The 24,157-nt window shown below is 42.7% G+C and overlaps 1 protein-coding gene across 3 annotated transcripts in view; it reads right to left on the bottom strand.

Moving 5' to 3' along the window:
- The window catches only part of cdc42se2 (CDC42 small effector 2), a 156,944-nt gene extending 138,429 nt beyond the window's left edge, over window positions 1-18,515 (bottom strand). The window contains exon 1 of one of the 3 annotated variants that reach the window (XM_078396097.1): window positions 18,094-18,515. The gene's annotated coding sequence lies outside the window, so the exon portion shown is untranslated. The remainder of the gene's footprint in view (window positions 1-18,093) is intronic. The other 2 variants (XM_078396093.1, XM_078396095.1) reach the window with 2 other exon arrangements.
- Window positions 18,516-24,157: the final 5,642 nt, after the last annotated feature.

Below are 24,157 nucleotides of genomic sequence, written 5' to 3'. Positions count from 1 at the left end.
TAAATCTATCATACCTATGTCCTCTGGTTCTTGATCCACCTATCTGAGTAAATGACTCTACCCAATCTATTCCCCTCGTGATCTTGTACACCTCCATAAACCAACCCTCACCCTCAAAATGCGGGAACATCGCAGCTATTTTCTAAAGCACCTAGGCCATAGCTCCCAAACTGGAAAAATGTTAAAGAGAAATTTAAATAAGGCCCCCGCCGCCTATGGTTGGGCCCGGTCCGCCGTTGCCGATCAAGTGCCCCCCGTCACCTGCACCCTCCACGCCAGGGGACCCCCCATTGCCTCCAGCGGCGGCGTCCTCCCCGCCTCCTGTCATGCTGGCGATATCGGTTTCCCCCCTCCGTACACGTTCCGGGCGGGAGGTTCGGGCGCCCGTGAGGTATGGTTTCGAGGGTTCTGGGGGGGGGGGGTCATGTAGGGGCATACGGATTGGCCAGGTAGTCTAGAACCCTCGGATTGGTTTACGGGTCACGGGTTGCGGGAGTGCGAGGTATTTAAATGTCTGGCGCCAAACTCGGGTTAGAGATTAGATTAGCGAGCGAAGTTAGTGTTAGTCCAAGAGTAAGTGCGTTGCGTTTGTCACGGGTTTTATCGACAATAAAGTCTTTGGATAATATCGTTCGTTTGGACTCACTACAGCTGCATGGTGGCGCAGCAGAAAGGTTGCTGCCTTACATCGCCAGAGCCCCAGGTTTGATCCTGACCACAGGTGCCGTCTGTACAGAGTTTGTCGTCCTCCCCATGACCACGTGGGTTTTTTTCCAGGTGCTCCAACGACGTACAGATTTGTAGGTTAATTGACGTTGGTAAAATTTGTGAATTGTAAATTGTCCCCAGTGTGTAGGATAGTTTTAGTGTGCGGTATCGCTGGTCAGTGCGGACTCGGTGGGCCAAAAGCCTGTTTCCGCACTGTATCTCTAAACTAAACGTGTCGGACAATTTCTTCACGCAAAATGTGGTGCGTAAAGGAACGAGGTGTCGGCGGAAGCTGTCGAGGCGCAAGTACAATGGCGAGATATCAAAGACATTTAGACAGAAATATGGATGGGAAATGTTTTAAGGGATATGGGCCAAAACTAGACAGATGGGACTAGCTCAGCTATAAAACCTGGTCGGTATGGACGAGTTAAGCTGAAGGGCCTGTTTCCGTGCTGCATGACCCTATGGGTAGAGTGGTAATGAGTCAAGCGAGGCAGCAGACAGTCCATCTGATGTAACACCAGCAATTGCAGACCCACAAACAGGAAGCAGTGTAATCCCTGGGTGGTTTTCATCAGCAACACATTTATTTAGTTTTCCACTAAAGGAGAACTTACTGAGTTGTTCTGGGATAGATTCCAATGCATGTGGAACTATCCAAGGGCAATCAGTATCTGACGAAGAAACCATTAGTCACATACAAACCAAACCTTGTCCCGGCTTTTTCTCTCTCCTGATCTACACAGATCCTTTCAAGCTACCCCTTCTTTCCAACCCTTCCCCCTCCTCTATCATCCTTTTTTTTCCCCTCTTCTCTTCCCCATCTACCCCGTCTGCCCCGGTGGGCCCTACTCCCTCTACCCCACCGTTCTCATCAGTCCAACACCCATCACTTGGTTGGTTTCATTCTTCCTTTCTCAAATATCATAATCTGCAGCCTTATTTTGTTTCCACATCCACTTCTACCTCTGTCCCTATCTCCACCCTTCTCTCCAAATTTTTAAACTCCAATCTACCCCTCCTTGTCTGGATCTACCCATCGCTTGCCAGCTCTTGCCCCATCCCTTCCTGTCACCTCTTTATACTGGCCATCTCCCTTCTACTCTCTCAGTCCAGGTAAAGGATCTCAACCATAAATACAGGCTGTCGCCCAAAGCAAAGGTTCTGTGGGGGGAGGATCACAGACTGGGGTCCTTCCGCTGCTGAACAATGAGGGCCTGATTGCGGTGGGGACACCCCACCCCAAACAAGGGAAGGAATATCATCCCAAGGTGGCACATGAGTGGCAATAACACTACATGTAAGGAGAAAGAGAGGTGCTAACTCTACTGGGTATAACACAGTGTCGATACTAAGAATACTATAGATACTAAGAAGGATGGCACTGTGGCACAACAGTAGAGTCGTTGCCGAACAGTGCCAGAGACCCAGGTTCGATCCTGACTACGGGCGCTGTTTCTCCCTATCACCGTCTTTTCTCTGTATGTTCCGGTTTCCTCCCACATTCCAAAGATGTGCAGGGTTGTAGGTTAATTGGTTTCTGTAAATCGCCCTTAGTACTAGGATAGAACTCGTGTACAGGTGATCGTTGGAGTTAGTTGAGGCAGGTCTTTAAACAGCATTTAATAGACACTTGGATAGGTAAATGGACACAACAGGTTTAGATGGATATGGGCCAAATGCAGACAAATGGGACTAGCTCAGATGGAGCATCTTGATTGGCATGGACGAGTTGGGCTGAAGGGCTTGTTTCTGAGAAGTATAACTGTGACTTTATGACTGAAATGGTGTTTGGCAACTGGCTGCCACAAACATCCAGCCACATTTCAAAGTTTGGAAGTTTCACATGTGAAGCTTATAAATGTGCTGTGTTTGTTCAATGGCCAATCACTAGAAAACTGCACACCTGGAGTACTGTGTGCAGTTTTGGTCTCCAAATTTGAGGAAGGATATTCTTGCTATGGAGGGCGTGCAGCGTAGGTTCACTAGATTAATTCCCGGAATGGCGGGACTGTCGTATGTTGAAAGGCTGGAGCGATTGGGCTTGTATACACTGGAATTTAGAAGGATGAGGGGGGATCTTATTGAAACATATAAGATAATTAGGGGATTGGACACATTAGAGGCAGATAACATGTTCCCAATGTTGGGGGAGTCCAGAACAAGGGGCCACAGTTTGAGAATAAGGGGTAGGCCATTTAGAACGGAGATGAGGAAGAACTTTTTCAGTCAGAGGGTGGTGAAGGTGTGGAATTCTCTGCCTCAGAAGGCAGTGGAGGCCAGTTCGTTGGATGCTTTCAAGAGAGAGCTGGATAGAGCTCTTAAGGATAGCGGAGTGAGGGGGTATGGGGAGAAAGCAGGAACGGGGTACTGATTGATAGTGATCAGCCATGATCGCATTGAATGGCGGTGCTGGCTCGAAGGGCTGAATGGCCTACTCCTGCACCTATTGTCTATTGTCTATTGTCTAAAAGAGTAATAGCCTTTATTAAAGAAGAAATTTGCTTATGGATTTATGCTTCATTCACTTCTGGAATTTTATTAAAAAATAATTCCACTTGCTCCTTTCTGCTCCTCAGCCTGGTTACTGGGGGGTTATTGTCCAGGATGATTTTTCGGTTGGAAATCCTGTGGTTAGGGCATTCCTGCGTGGGCTGTCAGCATGGTCCTTTATGCAGACAGCCCCGTCAATCAGCAATTCAATAGTATGGAAATGGGGCTGAGTTCATGTGCCTCAGGAACAATACAGACAGCCTTAATGTAAACCCTGAGCTCTCTCCAGGGGCTACTTACAAATAGTCACAATAGCGCCTGATTTGAGCCATATCATGATTCGCTGGAGCTTCCTCTGAGCCGACCGAGGCTTAGCATCTGGGCAAGATTTGAATTATAGTCCTGCAAAAATAATTCTTACTGCGTTATGCTAAAATTACTGTTCCAGGTTCAGGAACAGATTCTTCTCTGCAGCCATCAGGCTATTAAACACCACACCTCCAAATTAGCTCTGAGCTACATAAACTTGGGGGTATTGGTTTTGTCTTTTTGCATTATTATTGTTTCTTTGTTTTTATGTGTGTGTATGTATGTATGTATTTTTGTATATACATATATATATATATACACACACACACACACACACACATATATACCGTATATGTGTACATATGTATATTTATTATATTGTTTGCATAGTACTAAGTTTACATATTCTGTTGTGCTGCTTCAAGTAAGAAGTGGAGCACAAGACGATAAAAAACTCACGACTCCCTTGATGGTGGCAGATTATTAATTGAATTTAAATTGCACAATCCACGTGGTGGAGCATTGAACACTTATCTCTGGGAATGCCCATTAATGGGGAATGCACTCGGCACTGCAACTAACACATCCAGAAACTATGTACAAGGCTAACAGATAATGAACAAAACCCCAGCTTGTCCCAGCATCTGCAACATATGAAGGAAATAGCCGGCTGGATTATCAATAGTAATATCATAAACGGAAAGGAGGTTGCAAAGGGAACCTGTACAAAATAACAAAGATAGACACAAAATGCTGCAGCAACTCACCGGGACAGGCAGCATCTCTGGAGAGAAGGAATGGGTGACTTTTTGGGTCGGGATGAAGGGTCTCGACCCGAAACGTCACCCATTCCTTTTCTCCAGAGATGCTGCCCGTCCCGCTGAATTACGCCAGCATTTTGTGTCTATCTTCGGTTTAAACCAGCATCTGCAGTTCCTTCCTACACAGGACAAAATAACCATTACGCAACCATAGACAATTGAACACTTGGACAGGAGGAAGGGAATTGAGGTTGAAAGTACAGGGTGGTAGATTGCAGGGGAGGAGTTGCTGGGAAATGAGAATGAAAGAGAGAAACAAAGAGAAAGGGAGGAAGTGAGAATGAGCAGGAGAGGAAAAGGTTAAGTTATGATCACATAGTGAACATTGTCCCACCTGAAGCTGATGCAGAAAGGAGTATAGTCCATATAGATGCACCATGGGTAGAGTGTGGAATGTCCTGAATAGTTCATGGTCTAGTACTGCAAAGGCCTTCACTACTGCATTCACAAACAAAAGGCTCTGAATGCTGAAAATTAACAGATTCTGGAAAGTTTAAGCAGAATCGGTTGGCACTGGTGGACAACATTTCATGTGTCGACCCCCTGTCGAGGTTGGATCATACTGCAGACGGATAGTGGTTTAAAAATAAAAGTAATAGAAATAAGATAAATGACTACTTCAGTGGAAAACAGAGGAGCTAAATGGCAGAAACAATATTAACATTAAATAAGGGTACAGATTCCATATCAAGTTTACTGAGCCAGTTATAAGAAAACATTAAACATTCATTTTAATTTGGTGCAATTTGAACTGTAAATAAAAGCAATTACGTGCTATAAGAGTGCATTTAGTGAAGTAAGCCCTTGGATGAAGAGAATCAATACAAAACGTTTCCTATTAATGTCAGAGACTTACGAGTGTGGCAAGAAGAAAGGCTCTTGTACCTCATTAAGTTATTTAGGCTGAAAGATTGAAATGTCATGTGACAGGGTAGAAGCAGTTACGAATGCATTTTTAACAAGTTGGGTAATTCCACAGGACAGTGCAAATGAAAATTGCTGCTCTGCTACAAAATTGAAATTGAGTAATTCTGATGTCTGTGCTTTCACCAAACATGGGATTCACAAGAATGCTTGTTGTTCATCGTTCGCTATCAATGAACTGAATCAAAATGCTCTCTGAAATCAGACAGAGGGCTCACCACCAGAAATGTGGGTATTGCTCATAGAAAACATGTGAATAGTATTGGTTCAGGCTGCGTCAGAAATGACCCAAAAGTACACATTGGCCTCATTTTGTAGTTATAAATCTGTCACTGCAACATTCATTAAAAACTTTAGGTTTTTTTAAAAACTTTGCTTTACAATGGACGCAATGAAGTGCTTGTGAGAAATATATGAAAAAACTAAAATATATTGGAAAACATCCATCTTTCCCACGCACATAAAGCATCATAGCACACATAAACCGGTTACCTGGAAACAGTCAAATAGTCTAAGGATGTAGATTCATGACAAATATTTCATTATCAATCATTTTCTTGAATTCATTTATTAACAGATTTACTTTATTGGCTTTAACAGGGAGCAGCAACCAGAAGATCATAGTTTTCGTAAAAAATACGTTAACAGTTTCTCCTCCACAGATTCTGCTGGACGATAAGTGTTTCTTACCATTTCTGCTTTTTTTCATGCACAAATGCCACAAAAATCTTTCAACAATTAACCTCTACTTGTATGCATATACAGGACAATTCCCCAAGTGGAGTACCTATGTAGCAGCTTCAAGAGACAGGGTGGGATGAAACTAGCAGCAATTAAATTGCTTCTTCATTTAATTCTTTCTTTGATGACTCATTAAAACCATGTGAGGTAATTTTCATTTCTGTTGAGGGTAGAATGCTAACAATTACAGATTGACAACTCTTTACAGATTGCCTAATTCCATGTTCATTCAATAGACAATAGGTGCAGGAGGAGGCCATTCGGCCCTTCGAGCCAACACCGCCATTCAATGTGATCATGGCTGATCATGTGATCATGGCATTCAAAGCCAGTCAGGCAGGGTTTCCTACAAGATGGAAGAGAGTTCAACTGGACTTGGGTACTAAATTTAATGCATCAGTTTCCCATCTACACCAGAAGACACAAGGAACTGCAGATGCTGTTATCTTGAGCAAATCACAAAGCTGGAGGTACTCAGTGTGTCAGGCAGCATACGTGGAGGGAAAAGATAGGCGATGTTTCAGGACAGGATCTTTCTTCAGATTGGTTCCGACCCAAAACGTGCCTGTCCATTCCCTCCACAGATGCTACCAGGCCCCATGGAGTTCCTCATGCACTTGTGTTTTTTTCGATCTACTCCAATGCAAAAACAATCCCTTGTGACTTTTGGCAAACAGTCACAACTGAAGTCTTCATGTAGATGTTCCTTATCTTTTCTGTCCTTCTGCTTTTATTACACATTTCAAGTAGTTTCTCTTTTTATCTTTTCATTATTAGCCCCGTCCAGGTACCGTTTCAACAGGGAATTTTCCATCCTTGACTAGTAATCACAATATTAAGAAATTGGTCATTAGCAGATCTACAACATGGGCATACAATTGGACCATATCGCAAGCAGGAAGGATGCTAAACATATCAAATAATGATTTTTTTTGTTTTACTGTAGACAAGACTTTTCTATTGACAAATCCAGGATTTACTTTATTCCACACACATACTTGTCCTTATCAAAGCAAGGATCCCTGTAAATCAAACTTGCATTAAAATCTCAAACCTAATGTCATCATTCCACAAACATACCTTCACATGACTTACTTGTTGAGTAACTTCTTTTAGAATAATATTGATGAAGATCTTTCAGAATAACACTCGCGAATCATTAGATTTTGTGACAGGTTTCAGAGTCGCTCATCTTTCAGGTATGCAACAAGCCTGGACTATTCTGGTTATAGCATGTTCCACACATATTATTACAACAAACTCAGACCAAGCCAAGTGTTCAGAAGAAGATGAGCACGTTTATAATCATGTGATAATTCTTCTCTAGTTATTACCAGAACTCCTGTGCTGTAATGAAAAGGAGGCACCATCAAATCTACCAACAGATCTCTAATTTTCTGATCAACAAAAAAAACCACAGCTTGACAGCTGTTTTTCTATCTGCTCTTGATTTAAACACTGTACAAATATGAGCCCAAAAACATAACTTTGGTAACTGATATACAATTTTTTTTTCATGTAAAACATTAGACTCCTGTGTACTCCTGCTTAAAGCTCTCTGGAACATGTTTGCTTGAGCCATTTCCTGCACTGCCAAATAATGCGACAGGTTCAATTTTAGCCAAGAGTCACACAAACAGCCATTTCTGGCTTTAATCAAGCTTTAGCTCTTTGTGGTACATATAGGCTCACGAAGTGGGTGGCTCATCTATCTTCAAACAAAAAAAATCTAACATCAAGTACCCTTGCTTTCCTTCTCTCTCCATCCCCTCCCCCTTCCCAGTTCTCCCACCAGTCTTACTGTCTCCGAGTACATTCTATCTCTGTACCGCCCACTGCCCTGACATCAGTCTAAAGAAGGGTCTCGACCCGAAACGTCATCCATTTCTTCTCTCCAGAAATGCTGCCTGTCCCACTGAGTTACTCCAGCATTTTGTGTCTATCTTTAAAAAAAAATCAGATTCTAGTTTGATCCTCATAATAGCTACTTTTTATGTTGGTTGATAAATAAATAAAACAGATGGTAAACAGAGACAAGAGTATGGAAGGCTCATGGGCAAAGACTGATTCTGGACCTTCTACAATAACATTTGACCCATTAAAGAAACCATTGAACATTTAGGAATAACTGATGATCATCATTCCTGATCCTGCTCTGGCTGAGCAAGAGAAGGAATAAACATTACTATTGTCAGGGGTTTGTTCATACAGCAGCTGTCATCTTTGTTCCAAGTTTACACTGAGATAAACTTCTCAATCAAAGAAGAACCAGCACACTAATTTGTTATCAAAGCCATCTACAACAGAATAAGAAGGGTAGCATGTTTTTGCTTTAATAACAATCTTGGATTGTGTTTTCCAATTCTGACAACAGATCTATCAAATCTCACTTAGTTGCATATATCTAGCTTTATAATTACAGAAGTGTAGTTTACAGTTGTAAGGCTGACTCAAACCATGGGCTACAGATACGAGATACCTGATGCTGCTGAATGCCAAAATACAGTCAAATGACTGTTCAACCTGAAAGTAGGCAAATTGGATGGTGCGTCCCAGTGTGACTGGTATCCAAAGGGTTGCATATCAACAAGACGTTGTAGGTTTAGGGAAAAATAGAGGAAGCTGGGCACATATATCAATGCAGCTCCAACACTCGTTGGTGAGGCTGTTCAGTTCAGATCACCCCTGCTAGTGAAGAATGTCATTAAGCTGGAAAGAGTACAGAGAAGATTTGCAAGGATGTTGCCATGACTCAAGGGCTTCAGCTATAGGGCAGTTGGGTAGCCTAGGACTTTAAACCTTGGGGCACAGGAGGGCAAGGGGTGATTGTATTGCAGTGTATAAAATCAAAAGAGGAATAGATAGGATAGATGCACAGAGTCTTTTACCCAGAGTAGGGGAATCAAGAACCAGAGGATATAGGCTTAAGGTGAGAAGGGAAAGATTTAATAGGAAACCCAGGAGCAACATTTGCACACAGTGGTGGATATATGGCACAAGTTGCCACAGGAGATAGCGGAGGCAGGTACTACACCAACATGTAAAAAATATTTGCACAGATTCATGGATAGGAAAGGTTTAGAGGCATATGGACCAAACAGGGGCAGGTAGGACTAGAGTAGATGGGGCATCTCGGCCTGCATGGACACATTTGGCTGAAGGGCCTGTTTCCATGCTGTATGATTCTATGACTTTAATACTGCTCAAAAACACCAATAGTAACAAATATCTCATAAAAGCACAAAGGAAATAAATGATCAGTGCGCAGGTCCTATCAGCTTATTCCGAGATACCAGATGGCTGCACAATCACCGCTCAATTGTAATTTTCCATCCTTTACTCCGACTTTTTAACAGCCAGGAATGTGTATTAGGTAGCTGCGAGCATTTAAAAAAAATGTACAGTTCCCTCCATAATGTTTGGGACAAAGACCCATCATTTATTTATTTGCCTCTGTACTCCACAATTTGAGATTTGTAATAGAAAAAAATCACATGCGGTTAAAGTGCACATTGTCAGATTTTAATAAAGGGTATTTTTATACATTTTGGTTTCACCATGTAGAAATTACAGCAGTGTTTATACATAGTCCCCCCATTTTAAGGCACCATAATGTTTGGGACACACGGCTTCACAGGTGTTTGTAATTGCTCAGGTGTGTTTAAATGCCTCCTTAATGCAGGTATAAGAGAGCTCTCAGCACCTAATCTTTCCTCCAGTCTTTCCATCACATTTGGAAACTTTTATTGCTGTTTATCAACACGAGGACCAAAGTTGTGCCAATTAAACTTAAAGAAGCCATTATGAGACTGAGAAACAAGAATAAAACTGATAGAGACATCAGCCAAACCTTAGGCTTACCAAAATCAGCTGTTTGGAACATCATTAAGAAGAAAGAGAGCACTGGTAAGCTTACATACGCAGAAGGACTGGCAGGCCAAGGAAGACCTCCACAGCTGATGACAGAAGAATTCTCTCTACAATAAAGAAAAATCTCCAAATATCTGTCCGACAGATCAGAAACACTCTTCAGGAGTCAGGTGTGGATTTGTCAATGACCATTGTCCACAGAAGACTTCATGAACAGAAATACAGAGGCTACACTGCAACACTGGTTAGCTGCAAAAATAGGATGGCCAGGTTACAGTTTGCCAAGAAGTATTTAAAAGAGCAACCACAGTTCTGGAAAAAAAGGTATTGTGGATAGATGAGACGAAGATAACTTATATCAGAGTGATGGCAAGAGCAAAGTATGGAGGAGTGAAGGAACTGCTCAAGATCCAAAGCAAACCACCTCATCTGTGAAACACGGTGGTGGGGGTGTTATGGTGTGGGCATGTATGGCTGCTGAAGGTACTGGCTCACTTACCTTCATTGATGATACAACTGCTGATGGTAGTAGCATAATGAATTCTGAAGTGTATTGACACATCCAATCTGCTCAAGTTCAAACAAATGCCTCAAAACTCATTGGCCAGTGGTTTATTCTACAGCAAGACAATGATCCCAAACATACTGCTAAAGCAACAAAGGAGTTTTCAAAGCTACAAAATGGGCAATTCTTGAGTGGCCAAGTCAATCACCCGATCTGAACCCAATTGAGCATACCTTTTATATGCTGAAGAGAAAACTGAAGGGGACTAGCCCCTAAATCAAGCAGAAGCTAATGATGGCTGCAATACAGGCCTGGCAGAGCATCACCAGAGAAGACACCAAGCAACTGGTGATGTCTATGAATTGCAGACTTCAAGCAGTCATTGCAAGCAAAGGATATGCAACAAAATACTAAACATGACTACTTTCATTTACATGACATCGCTTTGTCCCAAACATTATGGTACCCTGAAATTGGGGGGGGGGGGGGGGGGGGGAGGGGGGAGGGGGACTATGTGTAAACACTGCTGTCATTTCTACATGGTGAAACCAAAATGTATAAAAATACCCTTTATTAAAATCTGACAATGTGCACTTTAAACACATGTGATTTTTTCTATTACAAATCTTAAATTGTGGAGTACAGAGGCATATAAATAAATGATGGGTCTTTGTCCCAAACATTATGGAGGGCACTGTAACCGCTCCTGTTTATTCCTTTTACACAAAATAAACCAGACACACCTTAAAAAGAGGAAAAGAGTAGACTCTGAAGAACACAATGTGAGCTTTTTCACTTTGGTAAGAAGAAAAGAAGAGAAAAAAACCTGAATATTATTTAGTGCTATGAGACTGTTGAATGTTGCTATTGACAGAGATCTGAGTGTTCTCACACGAGAAATACAGAAAGTTCACATGTCAAGACAGAAACTAAGTCAGCAGACAAATAGAATGTTAGGTTCAATCACAATGGGGATGGAACATAAAAGCAGCAAAAGCAACAACTACGGGGACCTTGATGAGATAGACACAAGTGCTGGAGTAACTCAGCGGGCCAGGCAGCATCTCTGGAGTAAAAGAATAGGTGACGTTTCGGGTTGGGACCCCTCTTCAGAAGGGACCATACCTGGAGCATTGTGCAGGTTTGGTTTCCTCATTTAAGGAAGGCTATACAGGGCATCGCAGAGAAAGTTCACAAGGTTTGATTTCCTGAATGAAACACAGATTGAGTAGATTGAGAAAGAATCTCTAGAGTTAGAAGAATGAGAGGTGAAGAATGTAAAAAAAAATAATCAGAGAGCTTGACACTGAAGTGGGGAGAACTTAGAATAGGGAATGTAGAATAAAGAACTGCAGATGCTGGAGTAGATAGACACAAAATGCTGGAGTAACTCAGCGGGACAGGCAGCATCTCTGGAGGGAAGGAATGGGTGACGTTTCAGTCGAGACCCTTCTTCAGACTGAATAAGGAGTATACTTTCAGGATAAAGGGGTACTCATTTAAGAATGAAGTATGGAACAATGTCGTCTTTCAGCAGGTTGTGAATATTTGGAGAGCTGTGGAAGCTGGGTTATGAAGTATTTTCAAGACTGAGATGATCCTTGGACTGTGGGAAAATCAAAGATTATGGGGATCAGACAGGAAAGTGATGCCAAGGCCAACTATCAAACAGCCACGATCTAGCTGAATGACATAGCGGCTTCAAGAGTCTGTGTGGCTAACTGCAATTCCTGTCTGTCCTGTTCTTACATGGCAAGGCTACTCATATAGAGGTCTAATTCATTGAAGTCCAACTCATATAGAGGCTTGCTTCATTATTGTGAAATTCAATAAAATCCCCAGGACTAGATGTTTAATAAAACTTAGACCAAATAATGAACAAATAATATTACAGGGTATAGGAAAACTTTTGTAATCTTCCTGTTAATATTTTGTCCTACTTACCATTGTTCAGAAAATACTTTTTTTAGCATACTGGTCTTTATTCACTGTTAAATCTGTTTTTTGGCACAAAGGACCCACATTTTCAACTGTTTAGAAAAATTAGAATAAAAGGATTACCCTTTAAAAAGATGAAGAGGAATTTTTTTAGGCCGAGGGTGGTGAATCGATGCAGTTCATTGCCAGACAGTGGTGGAGGCTACGTCATTGAGTATTTTTAAAACAGAGATTGACAGGTTCTTGAATAGTAAGGGTGTCAAAGGTTACAGGGAGAAGCAAGGAGAATGGGGTTGAGAGGGAAAGATAGATCAGCAATGATTGGGTGGCAGAGTAGACTTAATGGGCTGAATGGCCTAATTCTGGTTCTATGACTAATGAAGTTATGATGTGAAAGGAATGTAGGAGATGGAAATCAAGAGTTTGAATTGCTTAAAAAGTGCTTGATTTCAAGTAGTTACTGTAAATACTTTGTTTTTTTGTTGTTGCAATAGCTGGGATATGGAGACATGTCCAGGCTGGTAATCGATGTACGTAGTATATTGATAACTTCATTTTACAAAATTATTTTCCTCAGTATCATGACTTGATATTTTAAAAATGTATGACGTGTTTATCTGGTTACTGATTAACAAAATGGCCAAAAGTAGCACAACATCATTTCTCTACCATCTCCATAGATTTGCACTGTTCAGTCTAACCGTTGTGAAAGTGAAAGCAGAGCAAACAATTGTTTATTTTTCAGACAATGATTTGCGCTTGTTTAACCATACCATTAGAATTGACTGCACAAATATAAAAACCATCGAATTACATTTTCACGCATTCCCAGGTGCTTCACGGAAATAATCGGACACAACCAGACATTAGGACAGGTTAAAATCTTGGTCAGAGAGATGGCTATTTTCAGAAACACCTTCAGGTGACGGGACAGGGAAGTGGAAAGGGACATAAAGGAGTTGTAGGACTCTGGAGGATGACGGAATTCAACGTCAAAGTATGGCAGTGGTGAATAAACACAAATCTGGAGGAATGCGGTCTTCCCACAGTATTGCAGAAGATTATAGTTTACAGTGGAATATCATGTCCAGTTTGGTCACCCTGCTATAGGAAAGATGTTGTTAAGCTGGAAATAATGCAGAGAAGATGCTGCCAGGACTTGAGCACCTGAGCTATCGGGAGAGGTTTTGCAGGCCAATACTTTATTCCTTGGAGCACAAGAGACGAGGAGTGATCTTATTGCAGTGTATAAAATCATAATGGGAATAGATAGGATAGATGCACAGAGTCTTTTACCCAGAGCAGGGGAATCAAGAACCAGAGGACATAGGTTTAAGGGGAGAGGGGAAAGATTTAATAGGAATCTGATGGGAAACCTTTTCACACAGAGGGTGGTGGGTACATGGAACGAGGGGGTAGTTGTGCCCGGTAGTATAACAACATTTAAAAGACAGGCACAAAGTGCTGGAGTAACTAGAGGGGTCAGGCAACATCTCTGGGGAAAATGAATAGGAGAAAATAAAAAATTGAAAATTTCTCCAGAGATGCTGCATGACCCATTGAGTTGCTCCGGCACTTTGTGTTTATCCTTGATATACTCCAGCATCTGCCATTGTAAAATTGCCCCAAGTGTGTAGGGAATTGAGGAGGAAGTTGGGTAATGTAGAATTAATGTGAATGGGTGATCAGTGGTCGGCAAGGACTTGGTGGACCGAAGAACCTGTTTTCATGCTGTATTTCGAAGTTAACTAGTTCAAAACACTGAACTAATTATGACTTGGCGTAACACGGCAAACAGCACCTGGTGGAAGTAATGTATGGCCAGTAGTTTTGGATGAGATCAAACTGCTAAAGTGAGCGAGATGGGAAGTTTGTTTGTCCAGGGATGATTGTTCCAGCAGCACAAGCGCGGACGGAAGCATATAACCAGGCAACTTCATTGAGGTGGGTTAGCTTTGAGTAAGAAGGAACTGCAGATGCTGGTTTAAACCAAAGATAGACTCAAAAAGCTGGAGTAACTCAGTAGGGCAGGCAGCATTTCTGGTGAGAAGGAATGGGTGATGTTTCAAGTCGAGACTTTTCAGAATGAAGAAGGGTCTCGACCTGAAATGCGACCCATTTGTCTCCAGAGATGCTGCCTGTCCCGCTGAGTTACTCCAGCTTTTTGTATCTACTTAGGGTTAGCTTTGTGATGGATGAGTTACGATATCAGCTCAGCTCAGGCACAAAGTCTGTGAGCAACCTATGCAGCCTCAGTTATTAATCAGGTAGAGGCATAGAATCAGTGGCTGGTGAAAAGGCAAGTGCCCAAGGATATGCTCTTGGGGATTAAATGAAATAAACTTTTAGCTCATCCATGTCAGACTAGCAGCTTGAGAAGGTGCAAGGCCTTGGAAACCTTTCAGTGAGGTAGAGATGGGAGCCTGCTCCAGCAAAATAGGTCTTTCAGAACAGAGTTTGGGTATGAAAAAAAGACCTAGAGATATCCATGCAGATCATAGGACATAGGTTTAAGGTGTGTGGGGGGGGGGGGGGGGGGGGAGATTTTATGGGAACCTGAGGGGGGTTTTTTACACGAAGGGTAGTGGGTGTGTGGAACAAGCTGCCGGATGAGGTAGTTGAGGCAGGTATTATTGCATTTAAGAAAGATTTAGACAGGTACATGGATAAGGTAGGTTTAAAGGGATATGGGCCAAAAGCAGGCAGGTGGGGCATGTTGGGCCAAAGGGCCTGTTTCCACGCTGTATGACTCTATGATGCTAATTGCTCAAATTCCACATTAATTTTAAAAGCAATAAAATTTTATCGGGTCGCGACTCATATGTAAATTGTGGCCACCACCCACTAGATTAACTTCTGAGGCCATCAATAATAAACTGAATGGCAGAGTAGACTTGATGGGCACATGGCCTAATTCTGCTTTCATGACTTATGAACTTATATTTCCTCACAGTGTGCCTGTACTTGCTGGAGTTTAGAAGAATGAGGCGGGACCCAATTGAAACATACAGAATAGCGAAAGGCTTGGATAGGGTGGATGTGGTGTGGATGTTTCCACTAGTGGAAGAGTCTAGGACTAGAGGTCATAGCCTCAGAATTAAAGGTTGTTCTTTTAGGAAGGAGATGAGGAGGAATTTATTGACAGTGGGTGGTGAATTTGTGGAATTCTTTGCCACAGAGGCTGTGGAGGCCAAGTCAGTGGATATTTTTAAGGCAGAGATAGATAGATTCTTCATCAGTACAGGTGTCAGAGGGTATGGGGAAAAGGCAGGGGAATGGGGTTAGGAGGAAGAGATAGATCAGCCATGAATGAATGGCAGAGAAGACTTGATGGGCCGAATGGCCTAATTCTACTCCTATTCCTTATGACCATGACTACATCTTATAAGGCCTTCTACGCCCGCACCTCCAGACTGAGAAATAGCTTTTTCTCTAGAACTATAACTGCACTGAATCAGTCTGCTAAACACCCCCCCATAATCTGTCTTTGTCCCCACAATCATCTGGCACAACTGACTTTATCACAACACAGGTATTTATTCACAAAATGCTGGAGTAACTCAGCAGGTCAGGCAGCATCGGGTGAAGAAGGGTCTCGACCCGAAACGTCACCCATTCCTTCTCTCCCGAGATGCTGCCTGACCTGCTGAGTTACTCCAGCATTTTGTGAATAAATACCTTCGATTTGTACCAGCATCTGCAGTTATTTTCTTATCACAACACAGTGACAGCTGCTGTAATTTTTAACCTCAGTATACATGCACCTATTTGTACTTTTACCTTATTTTTAACTTTTATTTTTTACCTTATTTATTTATTTTTATAGCATTGATACAGAGGTTGCAATCTTAATCTCGTTGTTCTTGTACAAAGACAATAAAGATATTATTATTATTATAATCATCTTCACGTCTCATTAACTGTGACATGTTGCCAACCCCTCTGTATTTCCCAATTGTGTTTTTGCTAATAATGAGAAAATATGTTGGCAACAGTGAAGGGAATTCTTCCCTCTCCCTACTTACCGTATCTTTGACATGCTCCATGCTAATTTATACTTTGGCCTTCTCAGCACTGAGATTGACCACTCTCTGCCTGTGACATTATTTGTGTAGTGTACACACTTTTAATACACACATTTGTTTTAATTACATTCTCCAGTTATGATCCCTTTCTGTTTGGTGGCCTTCAGCACTAACTTCAGTTGTGTTTACACAACTTTTGCATTAAAAAAAAAAATGGAAACATAAAATCTAACATAAAACTTTTGAAAGGTCACATCCCGAGTTAACGTTGACAAAACTGGAGGCAAATAAATCAGACTAAAAGCCATTTAACCGCATTACATTCCATAGTCAGGAGACAGAGTAACTAACTTTGAAAATTACTTGCTATGAGCCAAGCAGCAGCAGCAGCTAGGAGCATGCATCGAGAGCCACTTTTGACTGAGACTGCAGAGAATGAAATGATCCCCACTATAAACAGGGAATTACTGCATGTATAAGCTGGCACTTTATAGGGATGTCAACAGATAGGGGAGGAAATTGAGGGGGGGGGTGCAAATAAGATGGACATGCAATGGAGGAGGGGAGGGGATGGGTGGATATAAAACAGGTGTAGCGACAATAGGAAGCAGTGGACAGAAAAATGGGAGCTTATCTCTATCACCAACAGAACACCTTCAACTACTGGGAATTGGAGGCTGGACCACCTGCCCATTATTCTACAGTGGAGAGAGTTACTGGAGAGAAATTAGTTCAAAACTCCCTGAACAATCGTAGATATCAGCGATTGGGATACACAGTATGTTCACCAAGCTTAATAAGAACCACACCAAATCCAAAATGATTTTTTTTTGGGTAAATTACCAGCGCGACGAAAACATTTGCATTAAAATATTATCAAAGTATAAAGTCGAACATTTTGAGATATCTGCCATTGATTTTTTTCGGAGTTGGTGGTCTCTTGCACACCTTTGCACATCTGTGCACATCTACACCCCCCAGCCCTTGTCCACTACCTGCTTACTGCGGCTTGAGAGGGAAGCAGTGGAAATTGTATTGGCTCAGAGTCTGAACGCTGCAAATCTGTGGCACATCGCACGGTCGGGTCGGTGCACAGAGCCCGGCGCTTATCGCAGCAGCCAGGCACCCACACAGCCACCCAGGCACCCACCCAGGCAGGCACCCACCCACCCAGCCACCCAGCCAGGCACCCACACAGCCACCCAGGCACCCACACAGCCACCCAGGCACCCACCCAGCCACCCAGGCAGGCACCCACCCACCCAGGCACCCACCCAGCTCTACCGGATCGCCAGAAAGCCGCCGGTTAAACATCCTCCTCTTTCACCTGCAGCAGCCAAGGGCGGCTCTTCCTTCCTTTCACACACTCTTGTTCACCAGTTTCTAACACCAGCCCTGCACTGAGTGATGTTGCAAAGCAGGGGGGGAGCAGCAGCTCCAGTTTGTGTTTCAGAATGGATGCAGATATATATATATCTCACAGTCACATACAACCCGGTGAAATATGAAAGATGCACATCTGAAGAGCAACACAACACAAGCCACTGTCATAGAGAGCCCACACCGGCCGGCCGAAGGCAAAGCGATGCTTGATTATTGCTGCTGGCCATTTAAAACGGTACCAGCCCTGCACCGACCCTGAGCTGAGCGATGCCCCCCTCCCTCCCCCTCCCCTGGCACTCACTGCTGCCAATGCCAAGCCCCCTCTCCCTCCATGGGCAGGGGCAGGGATCAATGCAAACTCCACACCACTCACCCGGCTTCAGCAACAGAGGGGACAAAAGCTTGGAGAAAGCTGAGCCCACGCACCTTCCTTCACTTGGCTCGGCTTGGCCCGGCTTGGCTTGGCCCGGCTTGGCTTGGCTCGGCTCGGCTTGGCTTGGCTCGGCTGCTCCGTGCGCTGTCAGCCCGGTCACTCCACGCTGGCTGGCTGCTGGCTGCTCCCCGGCGCCGCCTCTCACACACTCACTCTCACTCTCTGCCCAGCATTAAATCATTGCATAGGAGGGTTAACGAGAAGATGGCGACTCTGGGCTGAGCTGAGTGTGGGGGGAAGATTGGAAGAAAAAAAACAACCCTCCGCGGCTTTGAAAGAAAACCGAAACAGCGAATAATGATAAAGAAAGGAGGAGACTGCGAGTCCCTCCCTCCCTCCCTGAGACACACACAGGGGCAGCAGCGCCTTTGCTGGTCTCGCCTGGGACAGCACTGCACTGCCACCGCTCGGCACTTTCAAAGCTCGCTTCACCCAATTGCTCCAGGCACCAAAGACCAGCGAGCCAAGTAGAGAGAGGCAGTACACCTGCATCTGGAGGGTGAGAAGGGTGATCCACCCACGCCACTGTGAATGGGTGGAGATTAGGACATGCAGATGCCGGTTAACACACAAAGGAGACACAAAACTGCTGGAGTAACTCAGCGGGTCGGACAGCATCTTTGGAGAACATGGATTATACAAGAGGTTTTTGGAAGATGTCTTGAAGAGAGAGTTAGATTTAGCTGTTAGGGCTAACGGAATCAAGGGATTATGGGGAAAAAGTAGGAACGGGGTACTGATTTTGGATGATCAGCCATGATCATATTGAATGCGGTATGGCCTACTCCTGCACCTATTTTCTATGTTTCTATTACATCTGCTATCTGTTAGGTACATGGATAAGAAAGGTTTGGAGAGATATGACAGGCAGGTGGGACTTGTACAAAAGCAGCAAGTTGGTCGGCATGGGCAAGTTGGACCAAAGGGCCTGTTTCCAAGCTGTATGACTCTATGACCTGCTGGGTTATTCCAGCACTTTGGGTTTTGCCCAGAAGTACTCAGTGGGTCAGGCAGCATCCTTGGAGGAAATGGATAGGCAATGGTTCGGGTCAGGATCCTTCTTCAGATTTACCTCCACAGATGCTGCCTGACCCGCCCAGTCCCTTCAGCATTTCGTGCTTTGCACAAGTTTCCTGCATTTGCTGTTCCTTGTGTCTTCCTGAATTCTGGCCTCTTCAGCAACCCTAACTTTAATTGGCCCGTTGTTGGCAAGTGTGGTTTCAGCCACCTTGGTTGGAAGTTTTGGGAATCATTCTCTAAATCCCCCTGGTTCTCTTTCTCTCCTCCGTTAAGATGCTCTTTAGAATATACCCCTTTGATCATACGTGTTTTATCCCAGTATCTCTACATACACAAATTTAAAGTGCTGGAAGTTCTCAACATACCAGGCAACATCAGTGGAGAAAGAAGCGTCTGTCACTAGAATGTACATCTTTATCAAAAGTTCATTGTCAAATTTTGTCTGATGCTCGTATAACCTCGAAGGGTATTACTACAATAATAGTGCTACACAATGGATGATGTATTGCTGCAACTAAGTCCAAAGTTTCATGGACACTCATTGAAAGAGTTTGGCAAAATTGAAACAGCAGTGCTTCAGATTTGCAAAAAGAACACTTCAATTTAAAATATAGATAATGAAATTATTGGAAGTCAGTGTTTGGACTGCAATCACCACAATTCCATGTGTGTGTGTGTGTGTGGTATCAAGAAGAATTCATGTCTTCTCAAAATCCAACTCCAGGTATACTGTTTAAAATGCAGATTTTTTCTTTCAAAAGTGGGACTGAATGTCAACAATCAAAAACTACATATTGCTTAATTAACATTTTAAATGGATTTTGTTTAGCCCTATTGTCGAGGGTGCTCTACCAAGTCACAGCTTTTTAGCTGGAATGAGGTATTTTACTTCCAAGCCTTTTCAACACAGACCATGTAAATGTTGCACATGTACACCAAAGAGTTGTTACAATTTCTTTAAATAAAAACAGAAAATCTTTGAATCACTCAGCAGGTCAGGTGAAGTTAATGTTTCCGGTCAAAGATCCTTCATCACAATGATCCGTCCGAGGCATTAGCTCTTTCAACAAATGTTGCCAAAACCCCTTAATGTTTCCAACGTTTTAAATTGTTTTCTAATTTCAAACTTCCGACAACACTCATTTATCTTTTGTCTCGTTTTCTCTGATGATCTCAGCTTTGTCAACACAGAAACAGAATATTGTTAAACTTTTACTGCTTTCAATATGTAACTACATCTGTTAGATTCAAACAGCAGCATGACCATATTATCCATTAGAAGCTACTATTTATGGATGGAGAGGAAACAAACAAATTCAATTTAGAGACTGAATCACCATTGTATAAAATGCCCTTTCACATTGTCTTTTCATCTTTAAAACGTGAATCGTAATCCAGTTGTTGGAATCAGTTTTGTTTCGCTACTTACTGGTGGCATCTTATGTGAGATGGGAATAAGCATGATGTAAATCTCTGGTTTAGGGGACTTCCAGGAATGATACTGCCCAACGTGACATCTACTGAAGTCAGGTCATTTATCCAGCATTAAGAAGTTGCAACCGTAGAGTTGCTTCCTTAAAGTTGTGTACGGAGAGACGCAGTCTCGATCTTGACTACGGGTGCTGTCTGTATGGAGTTTGTAAGTTCTCCCTGTGACCATGTGGGTTTTCTCCAGGTGCTCAGGAGTGCTCCGGGTCCTCCAGTTTCATCCCACACTTCCAAGTCATGCACGTTTGTAAGTTAATTGGCATCTATAAATCCCTAGAGTGTAGAATAGTGCTATTGGTCGCTGGTCAGTGCGGACTCGGTGGACCGAAGAGCCTGTTTCCGCACTTTATTTCTAAAGTTCAAAGTCTAAAAGTAGTCTAAAGTGGAGAGCTGATGAGAGAAGAAAAAGCCAGTTTCATCTCTTTGAAGCAAATTGGGGTTTATTACTGTTAAAATTATGAGTATCAAGCTTTTATTTGGAACAAAGAGTTTACCTGAGTAAAACTACTTTCAATTCTGTAAGTTGTTTTGAAAATGCATTGCCCTTTTTGAATTATGTTAAGTAAATTTAAATAATTTTTCATGATTTTACACATAAGGACTTTGATCGCCTACCTTTCCGCTGTGGGATCTGATGCATGGACAAGGTTCAAGCTGTTTATTTCCTTCAATCCTCTATGACAATAACAAAGAGTCAGCCACATGACTCCATTTCTTTCAACATCAGCACTGAAAGCCATTAAATTGAAAACCTTGCCATTTCTGCTACATAATTGACCCATTTCAAAGCATGATTCATCACAGCTCTCAGGCTGGGAAATCTGCCTGTAAAGGTTGCCTCTTTGGGATCAATGGGAACAGATAGAAATCTACAGTGTGATCGGTAAACCTTTTCATTTGATTTAAGTCAATGTGGTCACATTTATTTCAAATAAGGTTTTATCCTTTGAGCTTTGTAATAGCTCCTGAATCTTTTTGAATGCTATCAAAGGCCATTGATGTTTACAAACATTCAATAACTTTGACGGCCTGTGAACCTGGAGGTGGCAAACCATTCTGGGAACTCGGGCACGCCTAGGGCTGGGAGAAGTCTTGCTTTACACAGTAGTACACTGCACCGTGAAGATATGATGGGTGCACAACAGTCTGCAGATGCTCCTCGCGTGGTTCACAGACTCGCCAGCCGCCTGCCACTTTTGCGGGTTGGAAGAGTCTGTGTACCACGTGTACATGGAGTGTGTGAGGTTGCAGCCCCTGTTCCAATATCTAAAGGGGCTGCTCCTAGCTTTTTGGCTGCATTTTTCACCCACCATCCTCATCTTTGGACACCCTGTGCGTAGGGGAGAGGGTAGGGCCGAAGATGTCCTGGTTGGGTTGCTCCTGGGCCTGGCCAAGCTGGCCATCCGTGGCTCACGGCGCCAGGCGGAAGAGGGCTCTGCCCGAGCTAGCTGCCTACCCCTTTTCCGGGGTTACATCCGCGCCCGGGTGGTGTTGGAGAGGGACTACGCGCTGTCCACGGGCACCCTGGAGGATTTCCGGGACCACTGGGCACCGCGGGGGATTGGATGTATCCTGGATGGGGATTGTAATATAATTGTATAATAGTTCCAATGGTATATTTGTTTGTATAATATTTTGGTGGTGGGTTCTGTTTTGGTTTTATTGTATTGTATATATTATTTTAATACTTGAATAAATATTTTTGATTTAAAAAAAAAAAAAAATTTTTTTTTTAAACAGTCTGCAGATGCTGGAACTGTGAGCAAAACACTAAATGCCAGAGGAAATCAGCGAAGGGAATGGACAAGTGACATTTCAGGTCAGGACCCTTCCTCATCTTGAATCTGGGAGTCTGGAAAAGAGAGGTGGTGGCAGGGCAAAGCATGGCAAGTGACATGTGGATGTAGGTGAGAGAGAGAGAAAGGGGGGGGTGGATTGACAGTATATGGATGAAGTAAGTGAAGGAGAGGGGAGGTGTGTGAAGCCATAGGAAGGGAGGCATGTGGAGGGAAAAATGGGGAGAGAAGAGGAGGAAAAAGGAAAAGGGAAGTTGGGGATGAGTGTGCAAAAGAGGGGAAAGGAACAGAGTGACTAGCGGAGGGGAGTGTGTGGGAGTCAGCCTCCCAGCAGAAGACAGTGTTGCCAACTATGCAATATTGCTTATTGGAGGAATCAAGAAGAAGGGACCACAATTTTCAATAGAACCGAAGCATTTGGAATATGAATAAGGAAGTATATATCACTCCATGAAAGATAAAGCAAGATGAGCATCTCCATTCTAAAGTATGCCTTTTATTTTTAGGCTGTGCCTCCCACAGACCTCTCCCACTGCTGGAAACTTCCTCTCCCTATCCACTCTATCTTGGCCAATCTACCCCACATCTACTCCAATTCAATTGTCCCCATTGCTTTAGGTTCTCTTTACATCTGATTTTTTCACCCTCCACATCAACCTCTCTCCTGAACCATTCAAGTTTCCACCTGGAGTTGCAAACAATTATTCAGATTGATTGTGACTGAGGTCTTAAGTGCTCTTTCCACCTATCATCAGTTCTAAACCACGTAGAACTTGCATATTTGTGAAGACAAATAACCAACAATAGCTATTTAATTTGATAAATTGTTGGGAGACAGAGCAGCAAAATGAAGGGAAATTGGGAAGACATCTGAAGGATTGGGTGATTAAGAACTGTTACATGGAATGAGGGGCGTTTTCTTGGTCTACACTTCAATTAAAACTTACATTTCCCATGGTGAGGAAAGCAACAATTCCACAACTGCTTTCAAAAGCATTGTGATCAGTAACTTAGTTATTCGAATGGATGTTTATGAATTTTTCAAATACTTTTGGGAACAGAAAGAACAATTTGTCCCGGTACAAAGGAATTGATAATGTGTATCAGTTGGTAAGATTTTTGATTGCCACGTATGGTTAAAGAAACCAAATGGCCAGAGCAATTTGGTCACTACACAGAACAAAGTGGAGCATTCTGCCATCAGTTAGAACAGATACACTTAAGCAGTTTTAACGAAGAATAGGATTAGACAAATTCAGGTGCTTCATATACATTTACCTACATTTTTTCCTGCATTATTATCTGACAAAAAGCCATCAGTTTTAGTCTTAAAATTTTTAATATTCCCAGGGTTCACTGCTGTAATGTAGGCACCCCTGTGGCTTGATAGTCCAAGGTACAGTAGCATGATGAACATACATCTAGTATGTGAGAACCATGGCGGCTGTGAAAACTAGTACCTGTTTTCATTCTTTTTAGAATGTATGTGCATATACATATGTATTGTATATGCACACCACATGCTCATGTACATCACATAGTAAAGTAATGTTTGCTTACAGACAATACACAATCTCCAACTTTAAAAGGAAAAAATGTGTTAAACTAGTACAACATTTTGACATTTACACCTTTAACTTTGAATGCTTAGGAAAGAACTGCAGATGCTGGTTTAACTCGAAGATAGACACATAATGCTG

This window comes from Rhinoraja longicauda, chromosome 3, assembly GCF_053455715.1.
Source record: "Rhinoraja longicauda isolate Sanriku21f chromosome 3, sRhiLon1.1, whole genome shotgun sequence".
NCBI classification, from domain to species: domain Eukaryota; kingdom Metazoa; phylum Chordata; class Chondrichthyes; order Rajiformes; family Arhynchobatidae; genus Rhinoraja; species Rhinoraja longicauda.
Note: the sequence above shows the minus strand (reverse complement) of the source record. Positions and strands in the feature narration are given on the sequence as shown.